Genomic DNA, 14,673 nt, shown 5'->3' with positions numbered 1-14,673 from the left:
TGTGTGTGTGTCAGGTCATGTCATATGCTACTGGTACCATGTAACCCAGTACTACCTGCCTCATGGTCGGGTCACCGGCGACTAAACTGGTTCCCCCACCAGACTTGTTTGGTGAGGAGGGCGGCTAGTCTTCCTGAAGGATTAAAAACAAGACCATCCAAAGGGCGAATGAACTCTTTTTCTGGGTCAACGGCCAACTAGCACCGTGTATATTTGTGAGTGTGTATATGTGTATTGGGGTGGAGAGGGCTCCCGTAAGTCGAGGTGAAGGCAACCTTTCTAGGAGAAGCAAATCTCTGATTTAAAAAAAAACATAAAGCGGAAGAACATTACCCGCATTAAGCTGGTCTGCAGTTTAATTTGTTGCTGGCTATCTTGCTCTTGCTTGTTGCTGGATCTCAACATTTTGAACCGAGAGAGAGACTTTGCTGTCATACACAGCTAAGACTCTGTAACATCATCTTTGTATAGATACTCCCTCAGGTGTTTGGGCTCATGGATTTTAAATGTCTGAGGGAGTAGCACTCGTCTGACAAGACGTTGCAATCATCAATATACATCAATATACATATATATATGTATATATATATATATATATATATATATATATATATAGTAGAAATGGTAATTAATAAAAACTGAAGAAAGTGGTAAATACTGTTGTAGAGCAAATATACGTTTCATTTTTTATCACCGTATCATTCTGTTAAGTTACATTATTGTTTCAGATACGGTAATATAAAATAAAACGTATATATATATATATATATATATATATATATATATATATATATATATATATATATATATATATATCTTAAAATCATAGAATTACACTTAGGAACACTATTTTTTAACTTTCTGTTGCATTTGATTTTTCAACTGATTCTGCTGGATTTTTAGGCGCTGATTTCAAATCTGAAATTAGTTTTTCTCCATAAGCTCTAGTTTTCATGCAACTTGAGATATGCAAAAATATGAAATAGTCTAAATATCAACTTACGTAACCCAAATCTAAGCATTTTGAGATTATATTCATAGATAGATTCTAATATTTTAATCTGCCTTCTTTTTTGCAGATCAAACATGGCTTCCTCATCAAGACATCACTGTAGAAACAATCCTGATGCCTTCAGTTAAATCTGTGGTTGCTACACACTCCATCATCAGAGACGTAACATATCCTTGTTTGTGAAGCGAGCCTACAAGGCTTATTCTGAAGTTCATCTTGGTGACCAAGACAAGCAATGGCCTCCTCAGGTTGTGTGCCACAATTGTGAGGAAATGCTCCGAAGCTGGACCAAAGGAAAACGCAATGTTCTGCCTTTTGGGGTTCCAATGATTTGGCGAGAACCCACTCACCATGTAACTGATTGCTACTTCTGCATGGTAAACACAGCGGGTGTGGGCAAGAAAAACAGACATAAAATCGTATATCCGAACATTTCCTCAGCTATTCGGCCTGCTCCGCACTCTGAAGAAGTTACTGTTCCAGTTTTCAAAGGTTTGCCTTCATTAAACGATAAATACATTGGACATGACACGGACGAGGAAGACAGTTGTGACAATGAATTACCAGAAACTGAGTGGGAACAACCCGAGGAATGTTCTTCAGAGACTGAATCTCCCCCAGTCCCCAAGCCTCTTCACCAGACTGAACTGAATGACTTAGTTCGGGATTTAGGTCTTTCAAAGAAAGCAGCTGAACTTTTGGCATCAAGATTAACACTGTTAAAGTATCATATTACAGAAAGCGTGACCAGCTTTTTGTCACCTTCTTTTCAGAAGACAAACAGTTTGTTTACTGCCATGATATCCCAGGTCTTCTCAAAGAACTGGGTGTTCCTCACTATGATCCAACTGAATGGCGGCTCTTTTTAGACAGTTCTAAGCACAGTCTCAAGCGTGTTCTTTTGCATTTGTCGGTCATTCAGTTCATCTGCGGGAAGACTATGATGACATCAGAATGGTCATGGACTTCGTAAAATATCGTGAGCACAACTGGATCATTTGTGTAGACTTGAAAATGGTAAACTTCCTTCTTGGTCAACAGAAAGGTTTCACCACGTTTCCATGTTACCTCTGCATGTGGGACAGTTGAGCACGAGGCAGACACTGGTTCAGAAGGACTGGCCTGTTCGTGAAACCCTTGAAGCAGGCATGCCAAATATCACACATGACCCAATTGTTAACAGATATAGGATCATCTTTCCTCCTCTGCACATGAAATTAGGTTTGATGAAACAATTTGTCAAGGCACTGGATACCGAAGGTGAATGTTTCCAACACATCATCACAGTTATACCAGTGTTGTCGTTCGAGAAGATCAAAGCAGGTGTGTTTGATGGCCCACAGATTCGAACCCTCATTCGTGATGATCAGTTTTTTTCCAAGATGACCGCCTTGGAGAAGGCAGCATGGTTATCCTTTGTGGCAATCGTTCAGAACTTTCTTGTTACAAACGCAAATTCCTGGCTGACTAAAATACTGTTCAGACAGAAAGTGATAAGCGTTATTAGATGTGATTTACTCTTATCTCAAGAACGTTGTGAATGACGCTTATCTCACGTTGCGATAAAGACTGTTTTCTGAGAAAGACTGTTTTCTGAGAAACTTTTCCAGAAAAACATATGGCACTTCTAACAATGGTGTACTTTAATCTAAAATCACATTTTATTGTTGTATTTCCTTTGCCTTGTTAAATATACTGTTTTGTAGCTGACATTGCAATATCCTGTAATAATGCTCGTTTTTTTTTCGTTTTTAATAAAAGTCAAAGATTGCATAACATCTGTAGCTTGCAGAATAAAACTAACTTAAGATTTGAACTCAGCACACTTAAATTGACTAGAAACAAGTATTTCTTTAAATGCAACATATTGAGTGTTCCCTTGTGTTATTTGCTAAGATACTAATAAAAATAAAACGTATATATATATATATATATATATATATATATATATATATATATATATATATATATATATATATAATACATTTCTTTAAATCATAGAATTATTTGCTGAGATACTACTCTGAATTACTATAGGTTTTTATTTAGATCTGGTTTTAAAATAGATTTTGGAAAGGGGGTTCAGAAAAATTTCATCCTGCGCCGAATTGGTGAGCCGCACTAATTTTGCTTCACAAGTAGAGAGGGCAACACTTTGTTGCTTTTTAGTTTTCCAAGAGATCATAGGTCCATTTTTGAGCGTTTATATCGACATTGGAAACCTTTGTGGTTGGGTCGTTCACAAGCATTGCAGATCATCTTATTCTTTTTCTTGGGAAAATACTTTTAGTGAAAACACTGCGATGAGATTCGTAATTTGGTGTTGTCTGTTTTCGAGAAGCATTTTTGGACTTCATGATATTGCTGGAATTATTATTGTCCACGAGCATACGATTCGTCTCTTAGTAACTGTGCAATGCCACTTTAAATCCACTGATATGTATGGGTTTGTCTTTTTGCGTTATAGCAGTTGTAGATGTTTTAAAATCGGCTAGAATCCCTTGAGGGTCATTGATATTAACAGGCTTTCGCTTATTATTTCACGTGAGAGGTTTAAGGCGGTGACGGTTGTTTCTGCCCTTATATCGTAGTCGATAATAGTTTCATTATCGTTACGTTTTAAAGACCTCAGTTTTGTATATAGAGATATAATTTTCGGTTTCCCTTTTGATAAATAATGGTCTCTAAATATGTTCAATGCTTTCCGTCCGTCATCCAAGGCATCGCTTAAAATCAGAGACAGACTTCTATCATTTAGGCATTAAATAAGTTTTGCAAAGACAATCGCGTTCTTTAAGAGAAACTCGGGGTCGTTAGGATTCTCTGTTGGAAATTGTATCACTTTGTGTAGTTTCCGAATCCTTAGATAGCCCAGAAATGTTACATGCTGCAATTCGAATTTAGATTCCGAACCGTCAAAGAAAAGACGGTCGCATAACCTGTTAAGTGTTGAGGCATTGTGTTGAACAAAGGAGACAGTGAACAATCAGTTCAGTTCTGATCGTGAGTGTTAATAATTCCTAGTAAAAAAGAATGAGGCATACGTTCAGTGCAGTTCAGATCTTGAACGTTAAGTAATTCCCAGTAACAAAGATGGCGGCGAAGAATCAAATGCAGGTTCGTGACGGGCACGACGGTGAACTGATAGAATCCAAAATCTGACAATGTTTATAGTAATATTAGAAGCTTTTCATTGGTTGCTTTATATAAGCCGTTTTATTTTGCTCAGTATTCAAGCCATTTTATATATCTAGCTAAACCGATGAGTCAGGGGAATTCGAAATAAGTGTACACAGATGCATACGTATTTTCCATAATTGAATTGTTACTGCATACGAGATAGTCTACCGTTTATAAATTCTAACCTTGAGATATTTTAAAGGTGTTAACCGGGGAATTATTCGTATCTATCATGCCATTTGTTCACCGGGTATATTTGTAATGTACTATTTGAACTTGTTTCTATGAATATATTTAATTGATTGGAGATATTCCTAGGATTTCATTTTATTTTCATGTAGTAGATAAACTATTATTATATAAGTTTAACTCGACGTTATTAGAAACACTAACTTCAAATATGACTTATTCTTGCTGGTTCTTTTCTCATATCTCTATATAAGGTTGGTGGTGCCTATGTGTAGGCAGTAGTAAATCATAGTGAAGAGATGGGACTTATTTGATAGCGTTTTTTGTTTGTTTCCAGAACACTCTACAATATATGGTTTAAACTTTTTTCAGATGGATGTGTATACGGAACATTATTTCGCATGGCACAATGACCGTCTCTCTGCAGAAACTTAAAACCTGATGAGCTAGAACACCCACTTGCTGTCATGACCGAAACAATTTATCATCATAAAAGCATTGGTCATTAATCTTTGACAACGACTATCATCGCATACTGACCATAGTTGAGCGATCCTCTTTGTAGCTTGTCTACATATCCTTTATCATCTATCAATTCCTTGATGAGTTTAGCATATATATATATATATATATATATATATATATATATATATATATATATATATATATGGTAAAACTGGTAATTTGTAAAAACCTGAAGAGAGTGCTCAATACTATTGCGGAGCAAATATGTGTTTTACTTTTTTATTACCGTTTTATCTGTTTGGTTATATATGTTTCGGATGTAGGACCATGTTTACGATCCTTCCATTATTACTAATACTAAGTAACATTTCTATAAGGCCTGACGAGTCTGTTGGATCGTAAATATGGCCCAACAATTGTAACATATATAACCAAATAGATAAAACGATATTAAAAAATGGAACATATATATATGTATATATATATATATATATATATATATATATATCCATATCCATATACACACACACACACACACACACACACACACACATATATATACGCACAGGAAAAATACAGCACTTTCTTGTTTTTCATCAGAAAGTTATTTTATTTCAATTTTCCATACATGCACGCAGAATATATATATATATATATATATATATATATATATATATATATATATACATATATAAATGTGCATATATATACATATACATATATATACATATAATATATAAACTTATAATTATTCATATTATATATATATATACACACCCATATAAAAATGTATATATATATGTATATATAAATATATGTACAACCCAATCGCCTAGCCCTGCCATATCGAGAAATACACGTAAATGCGATATTTTTATTTCTACTCAAATTTCAAAATTATGATTATTTTGTACCTAATTTTTGTTATTTTATTGGACTTCTTTCCAGGAGCGAGAATCTACACCAACAAATATTCCTATTCATCCTTATTTCTTATCACTTGAGAACATTACATAAGCCTATCAAAACTTTATAAATTTATACAGTTTTACGTATGAAGGTATATTTGCGGATGCGTAAATACACACGTTTGCAATTGTTATTGATAGCAAGTTTAATCAACTAAAAATGAACGAAGAGAAAAAATAAAAATAAAAATATGTAAATCTTCTTTCTATTATGATTATGTTTTTTTTAAAAACAAACACATTAAATTGAAAAACATAATCGTGGAATATTCAGCTTCATTTGATTAAAAACACAGAAAAATATGCCAACGCATTTTTTAAAAAATAAACATGAATTTTATTCTAAAAATCTCTTTATTTTATTTCATCGTTTTATTTCTTTAAATATCTATTTGTGCCTATTATAAATTTCAGCTGCCTTGATTTTATCAAGAATATTTAGCTAAATCGAATATTCATTTCGAACGATTGGATTTTTCTTCATAAAAAAAGATCGTCATTCTACGGAATTTTTTTACGGATATTGCACCATCAAAAAATTAGGAAGAACAAACTTTGAAAATTCTTTATTTCCAAAGGATTATTGTCTATTACTCTGGATACTACCTCGAATAAAATTGGAATTTGACTTCAGCAGAGATTTCTTCAACAATGTGGAATCTAATTACAACATAACATTCTATTAAGGGATTACTGTTCTGTTCAAATAATAACATTTTATATTCCTTTTTTGATCTAATGCTTATTTTCTTTCTCTATATTCCTTAAAAGATATTTAGTCTTTTATATATTTTCTATGTATTTGCTAAAGAGCAAACTTATTAAAACCGATTTAATATGTTGCTAATTGACTTCTTCTGAGGAGATGAGCCTACATCAAAAATCCATGGATTAAGAAAATAACTTTGAATATTATTTTCTTTGTTACAAATAAAAAAAATGTTGTTTTGAGAAATGATATTTATCTGAATAGAATTTAAATATACACAAATTTAATGTGTATACACACACACGCACACACACGCACACACACACACGCATATATATATATATATATATATATATATATATATATATATATATATATATATATATATATAAATGTACATAGTAATCGACATAGAGTACTGCCTCGGTGTATCAAAGCTCATCAGTGTCGTCAGACCAGCAATTACCTCAAACCAGTATTTCGTATATATATATATATATATATATATATATATATATATATAGAGAGAGAGAGAGAGAGAGAGAGAGAGAAAGAAAGAAAGAGAGAGAGACATAGAGGCAGAGAGAGAAAGGCAGACATACAGTGAAACGGATAGAGAGAGAAATTTGGAAAAAGATAAAGAGACATAGAATATGAAATAATAATATTATTCCTCTTCAAAATTCAAAATTCTATTGCATTTATCCATCAGAAGAATTTGTTTGATATTTTTATCGCTTTCTCTATTAACATTTTAAGCACTTTCGAAGTTAATTTAATTTTATTCTTTTTTTTTTCTTGGTTTCCTCTTTCTATTGAATTCTCTTATGTGCGTGATTCGTTTGCAGTTATTTCATCACTCGATTGCTTATTCTCTCGCTCGTGTTAGACTATACACAAAAACAAAAGAAAGAAGACATACAATTGCAACGGTTTATTGTTTGTTCTCTAAATATTTATTTCATTATTTCACACATTCTGCCGAAGACGTAATTTCCTTTGGAATTCAATAGATTTCATAATAGGTTATGTAATTCAATAAACCTAGTGTTGTTTTGTTTTGCCACGATTTGCAATTTTGTCTGAGGTTTGCGACTTCCTTTCAACCGAAAGTCAAAGGAAATATGTTAAACGCACGATTTTTTCGCAATTATTCGAAGCATTATGCAGTTGTTATTATTCCAGTCAGCGCAGAAACATCCCTAGAATATAGAACAAAAAAGTGGGTAAAATTAAACGTTGTCAAGCATAGGCTCAATTCGGTAAAAATAAAATAATTTATCCATTGCTCTAAGAGGAAAATAAATCCAGTTATACTAGTTTGCCCTCGTATTCTTTCTTTATCGCATTTTCTCTCCCCCCCTCACTCTTTCTCTATCTGTGTCTATATGACTATATCTATCTTATTCTCTCGCTAAATATATTTTGAAATAAATATTAATCGAGGTTTTTTTTCGGGAGATGAAGTAACCAATGAAGTTTAACGAGTTCTCAATAAATAAGTAGGACAGTATATGTTTTATTTTTGTACATAAGCATTTATATGAGCATGTTTTAGTTATCAATTTACAGGAAACTAGGCATTTGGTAATGATGGTACTGCTTACAAAAGTGTTCATAACGTTTATATATATATATATATATATATATATATATATATATACTGAGAAAGTCTAATTATCAAGACAAAACGTTGATGAACACATAACTTACATTGCAATGTTGTTAGTGTTTTTATCGTATTGTCGTCAATAATTATGGATAATTTATAATCGAAACAATCTGGTGAACATGGAACGAGTTGGACTAATTTTACACCTTACGTACTATACAATTGCAAACACATTTGAGAAATATCATTACCACGTTAGCGGAAAGGCCTGACATATAAATACAACAGTAGTGTCTTTGATACGGGGCATGTTTGAAATGCATGTTTCTGTTTAAAGCGCAATTACACTATGAAACTTGGATTTACATTTTAAATTTAATTTCAACCAGGATAAAACAACAAGAGGTAAGGCCAGGCAGAAAAAAGTCAACAGTTTTCTATGAAAAAATGCATTTGAAAGTAGCACACATTTAGCATGACGCCTGATTCTGCATTTTAATGTAAACTATTATATATAAAGATATTTTTTAAAATCAGCAGTAATTTATCAATAGTGCAATATAGACTGGAATGTATTCCGAACTAAGTCACTGTGAGAGGCATGTAAGCCTATTTTAGGTGGATCTCGATGCATTGCTAATTAGAGATATTAATCGATTTGACTGAAAAAATGTATTCGACCGATTTCGATCGCAATAAAATATGGAGGTGTGAAAAGTCGTTATAATCATTCAATTCCGGATAACGTCGGATCACCTTGCCAGTACATATATATATATATATATATATATATATATACACACTCACACACACAAACATATATATATATATATATATATATATATATATATATATATATATATACGCAGATATAACAGAAAAGAATAGACAGTAAGATAAATATTTTTCCTAAGATTGTTATATGCGTATTATTATTTATAGGTGAGATACTGCTTAACACGTCAAAAGCATACGTTTCTACGAGGCGCCTCACTATTTATATTAATTTAAGTGTTATTTAATCTGAAACATATAAAATAATCTAGATGTAAAACGAAACAGTAATATAAAAATTGCCTAAAGTTGACCGAAGAAAAGCAGCTGAAATACTTGAAAAAAAAAACAGATAGACGAAACGAACATGGAATATCCTTACACAAATTTGACCGCGACATTAAAACGACCATAGAAAAAAAAGAGAACTAACAAAACAAGACGATTAAGCAGAAACACTCTGTGCTGTTAAAAACGTATACACACACACACACATATATATATATATATATATATATATATATATATATAAATCATGATTTAAGAGGGGTACAAGGTTTGAATATTGCAATCATGATGAAAAGTAAAATGAGTTAAAGACGTTTAAAAAAATTAGGTAATAGAAACACTATTTCCCTCTATATTTTCCCCTTCCTATTTCCACACTTATTTTATTTTAAAAACGGGGTTTAAATATTTTACGTTTAATTATGATTAATATATATATATATATATATATATATATATATATATTGCAATCATGAGAAGACAGTTTTTATTATTTTCGATTAAAAGTAAAATACGTCAAACACGTTTTCATCTCAACTCGCATTTAAGTTAAATAGCATTTTCGTATAAATTATTGAAGTCATTCCAATGTATCGCTAACAGTATCAAACATATATCATTTATGTAAACCCCATACAAATAGTAGTTGCGCTAGCGTCAGTATAGAAAATGATAATTACAGTAAAATGTTTCCAATCGAGGTAAATGTGCTTATCTGGCCATAAATGACATGGGATGTACAGGATTAGGATTTCTTTTAACATCGAATCAGCAACTTAACCATATAGCTTTCACTCATATAGTTTGGAACAATTTATAGTTTAGCCTATTTATATGTACTGTATAAGGGGTTAAATTGTACTTTTTAAGGGGGCGATAACAATATATAAAAACTAAATATATCAATATTATCTACAGGCAAAACGTTTTGTGTAGAAAATGATAATCATAACAAATTCAATCTGTCCAACCTTGTTGAAAATTCGCCTTTAAATATGTACACTTACATGGTATGCATCGGTAAGTAGAATGTTAACTATATATATAGTCTATTCAGTAGGACATTTGCAATAAACTTACTCATGTATTGTTGATATAAATATTTTTTTGAATAAATAGAAAAATACTAGTATTTTGATATTCCTGATGCACATTTATTTTCTTGCTAATTTCCCCATGACTGTTCTCCCATTTTGTGCAATAGGTTAGATACATCAACTGTATTTTGGATCGCATTTTTGTGTTTCTAAGCACGGCATGAACTCATTTATAATGTCATACACAATGAATGAATTGTCTGCTAATTACACTGGTTTACAAAAATAATTTTTTGGTCTGAGGCAAGTATGGGGATAGTTGATTTTTTTTTATTAATTTTAAATTTATAAATAGATTTGCTCTATCACCTCTAGTTTTCTGTCTTTTAAATAGTCTTATTTTAGTATAAACAGAGACTATATGTGAACATTTTAAGAGTTGCAGCAGCTTATAACAGATAAATCAGGATAGATAAAGAATTTACAGGAAACTAGGCATTTGGTAATGATGGTACTGCTTACACAAGTGTTCATAACGTTTATATATATATATATATACTGAGAAAGTCTAGTTATCAAGACAAAACGTTGATGGACACATAACTTACATTGCAATGTTGTTAGTGTTTTTATCGTATTGTCGTCAATAATTATGGATAATTTATAATCGAAACAATCTGGTGAACATGGAACGAGTTGGACTAATTTTACACCTTACGTACTATACAATTGCAAACACATTTGAGAAATATCATTACCACGTTAGCGTAAAGGCCTGACATATAAATTCAACAGTAGTGTCTTTGATACGGGGCATGTTTTAAATGCATGTTTCTGTTTAAAGCGCAATTACACTATGAAACTTGGATTTACATTTTAAATTTAATTTCAACCAGGATAAAACAACAAGAGGTAAGGCCAGGCAGAAAAAAGTCAACAGTTTTCTATGAAAAAATGCATTTGAAAGTAGCACACATTTAGCATGACGCCTGATTCTGCATTTTAATGTAAGCTATTATATATAAAGATATTTTTTTAAAATCAGCAGTAATTTATCAATAGTGCAATATAGACTGGAATGTATTCCGAACTAAGTCACTGTGAGAGGCATGTAAGCCTATTTTAGGTGGATCTCGATGCATTGCTAATTAGAGATATTAATCGATTTGACTGAAAAAATGTATTCGACCGATTTCGATCGCAATAAAATATGGAGGTGTGAAAAGTCGTTATAATCATTCAATTCCGGATAACGTCGGATCACCTTGCCAGTACATATATATATATATATATATATATATATATATACACACTCACACACACACAACCATATATATATATATATATATATATATATATATATATATATATATATATATATATATATACGCAGATATAACAGAAAAGAATAGACAGTAAGATAAATATTTTTCCTAAGATTGTTATATGCGTATTATTATTTATAGGTGAGATACTGCTTAACACGTCAAAAGCATACGTTTCTACGAGGCGCCTCACTATTTAAATTAATTTAAGTGTTATTTAATCTGAAACATATAAAATAATCTAGATGTAAAACGAAACAGTAATATAAAAATTGCCTAAAGTTGACCGAAGAAAAGCAGCTGAAATACTTGAAAAAAAAACAGATAGACGAAACGAACATGGAATATCCTTACATAAATTTGACCGCGACATTAAAACGACCATAGAAAAAAAAGAGAACTAACAAAACAAGACGATTAAGCAGAAACACTCTGTGCTGTTAAAAACGTATACACACACACACACACACATATATATATATATATATATATATATATATATATATATATAAATCATGATTTAAGAGGGGTACAAGGTTTGAATATTCAATCATGATGAAAAGTAAAATGAGTTAAAGACGTTTAAAAAAATTAGGTAATAGAAACACTATTTCCCTCTATATTTTCCCCTTCCTATTTCCACACTTATTTTATTTTAAAAACGGGGTTTAAATATTTTACGTTTAATTATGATTAATATATATATATATATATATATATATATATATATTGCAATCATGAGAAGACAGTTTTTATTATTTTCGATTAAAAGTAAAATACGTCAAACACGTTTTCATCTCAACTCGCATTTAAGTTAAATAGCATTTTCGTATAAATTATTGAAGTCATTCCAATGTATCGCTAACAGTATCAAACATATATCATTTATGTAAACCCCATACAAATAGTAGTTGCGCTAGCGTCAGTATAGAAAATGATAATTACAGTAAAATGTTTCCAATCGAGGTAAATGTGCTTATCTGGCCATAAATGACATGGGATGTACAGGATTAGGATTTCTTTTAACATCGAATCAGCAACTTAACCATATAGCTTTCACTCATATAGTTTGGAACAATTTATAGTTTAGCCTATTTATATGTACTGTATAAGGGGTTAAATTGTACTTTTTAAGGGGGCGATAACAATATATAAAAACTAAATATATCAATATTATCTACAGGCAAAACGTTTTGTGTAGAAAATGATAATCATAACAAATTCAATCTGTCCAACCTTGTTGAAAATTCGCCTTTAAATATGTACACTTACATGGTATGCATCGGTAAGTAGAATGTTAACTATATATATAGTCTATTCAGTAGGACATTTGCAATAAACTTACTCATGTATTGTTGATATAAATATTTTTTTGAATAAATAGAAAAATACTAGTATTTTGATATTCCTGATGCACATTTATTTTCTTGCTAATTTCCCCATGACTGTTCTCCCATTTTGTGCAATAGGTTAGATACATCAACTGTATTTTGGATCGCATTTTTGTGTTTCTAAGCACGGCATGAACTCATTTATAATGTCATACACAATGAATGAATTGTCTGCTAATTACACTGGTTTACAAAAATAATTTTTTGGTCTGAGGCAAGTATGGGGATAGTTGATTTTTTTTTTATTAATTTCAAATTTATAAATAGATTTGCTCTATCACCTCTAGTTTTCTGTCTTTTAAATAGTCTTATTTTAGTATAAACAGAGACTATATGTGAACATTTTAAGAGTTGCAGCAGCTTATAACAGATAAATCAGGATAGATAAAGAACGCTGATTGAATCAGTATATTTGGATGACACAATTACACAATTCAAAGTACCACAGACCACAACCATTCAGAAGTGTGTTTTCTTAGGAGATCTGGTGTGTTTTTCCTCTAGAATGTCACGCTAGAGTATCCAACAGAAGTCTCCCACTATGCTGGTGTTCCATTTGCCTTGCTAGTTGCTCCACATATTCGTAATGTCTTGGTGGAATATTTCTCCATGCTTATATCTCACTGCTTCAAAGTTTGACAGGAGGAAATTGAAGTAGGAATAGAGAAAATGAATTTTGAGTGACATTTGGCACTCCTTATCCTCATAAGACTTTAGCAACTTCTCAACACAGGCTTGGTAATCTGGTACACGTCTTTAACCAAGGAGTTCACTACAGTCCACTACAGCCCGACCTTAATGCTCCCCATGCTCTAAGTTTTCTTTAAGTTTAAAAACTCCTCAAAGTCAGTACTTCCCAGATCTGAGGTCCGACAAAGATGCCCTCTTTGAGCTTCGCAGCACTAAAACCTGGGAACCACTTTTACTATCAAAATAGTGAAAGTAGCCGGTTCTGAGGAGAGAAATAATGGTTCGACGCTGCGCAACTGTTGTAAAGTCCCCATGCACATCGCAGAAAGAATTGTACTTGTTCAAGCATTCTCGACGTTTTAACGTGCTTGAAGCCATTGGTGAATCGGAAAATATAACAAAGTAAAACTAAATCATATGCAAGGAAAAAAATATGCTTTTGAGCAACCCAAAAGATGTGTACCACGATAGTTTAGGGACACCAACCTCTAGCGCCGCCTGCGAGTGAGCCGAAATCGTTCAATTACTTCCAGTCCACTATTGAGTGTGGATTGAGAACTGCAGCCGTAACTGCGAAAATCCGTCTTATATATATATATATATATATATATATATATATATATTGGGGATATACAGTACATAAAAGCATACATAAATGCAGGGTTAATTTTAATATTGTGAGACTTCTGACTTATTTTTTAGTTATTATGCACTAAATATAAGTGATAGCATTATATATATATATATATATATATATATATATATATGAAATATAATGCTATCACTTATATTTAGTGCATAATAACTAAAAAATAAGTCAGAGGTCTCACAATATTAAAATTAACCCTGAATTTATGTATGCTTTTATGTACTGTATATCCCCAAAACGCACACTATGCATATTTAAAACACTAGAAGTGATGAGAAAAAACGGATTCAAAATTTGAATTCAGCATCACCAAATTAGGTGAAAACGGGTACTTTTGCGTTTGCCTACATTTCTTTGTAAACCTGTGTTATTAATGTTTTGTAA

Source organism: Euprymna scolopes, chromosome 23 (genome assembly GCF_053919585.1).
Source record: "Euprymna scolopes isolate OS-2025 chromosome 23, ASM5391958v1, whole genome shotgun sequence".
NCBI classification, from domain to species: domain Eukaryota; kingdom Metazoa; phylum Mollusca; class Cephalopoda; order Sepiida; family Sepiolidae; genus Euprymna; species Euprymna scolopes.
This window is presented reverse-complemented; position numbering follows the sequence as displayed.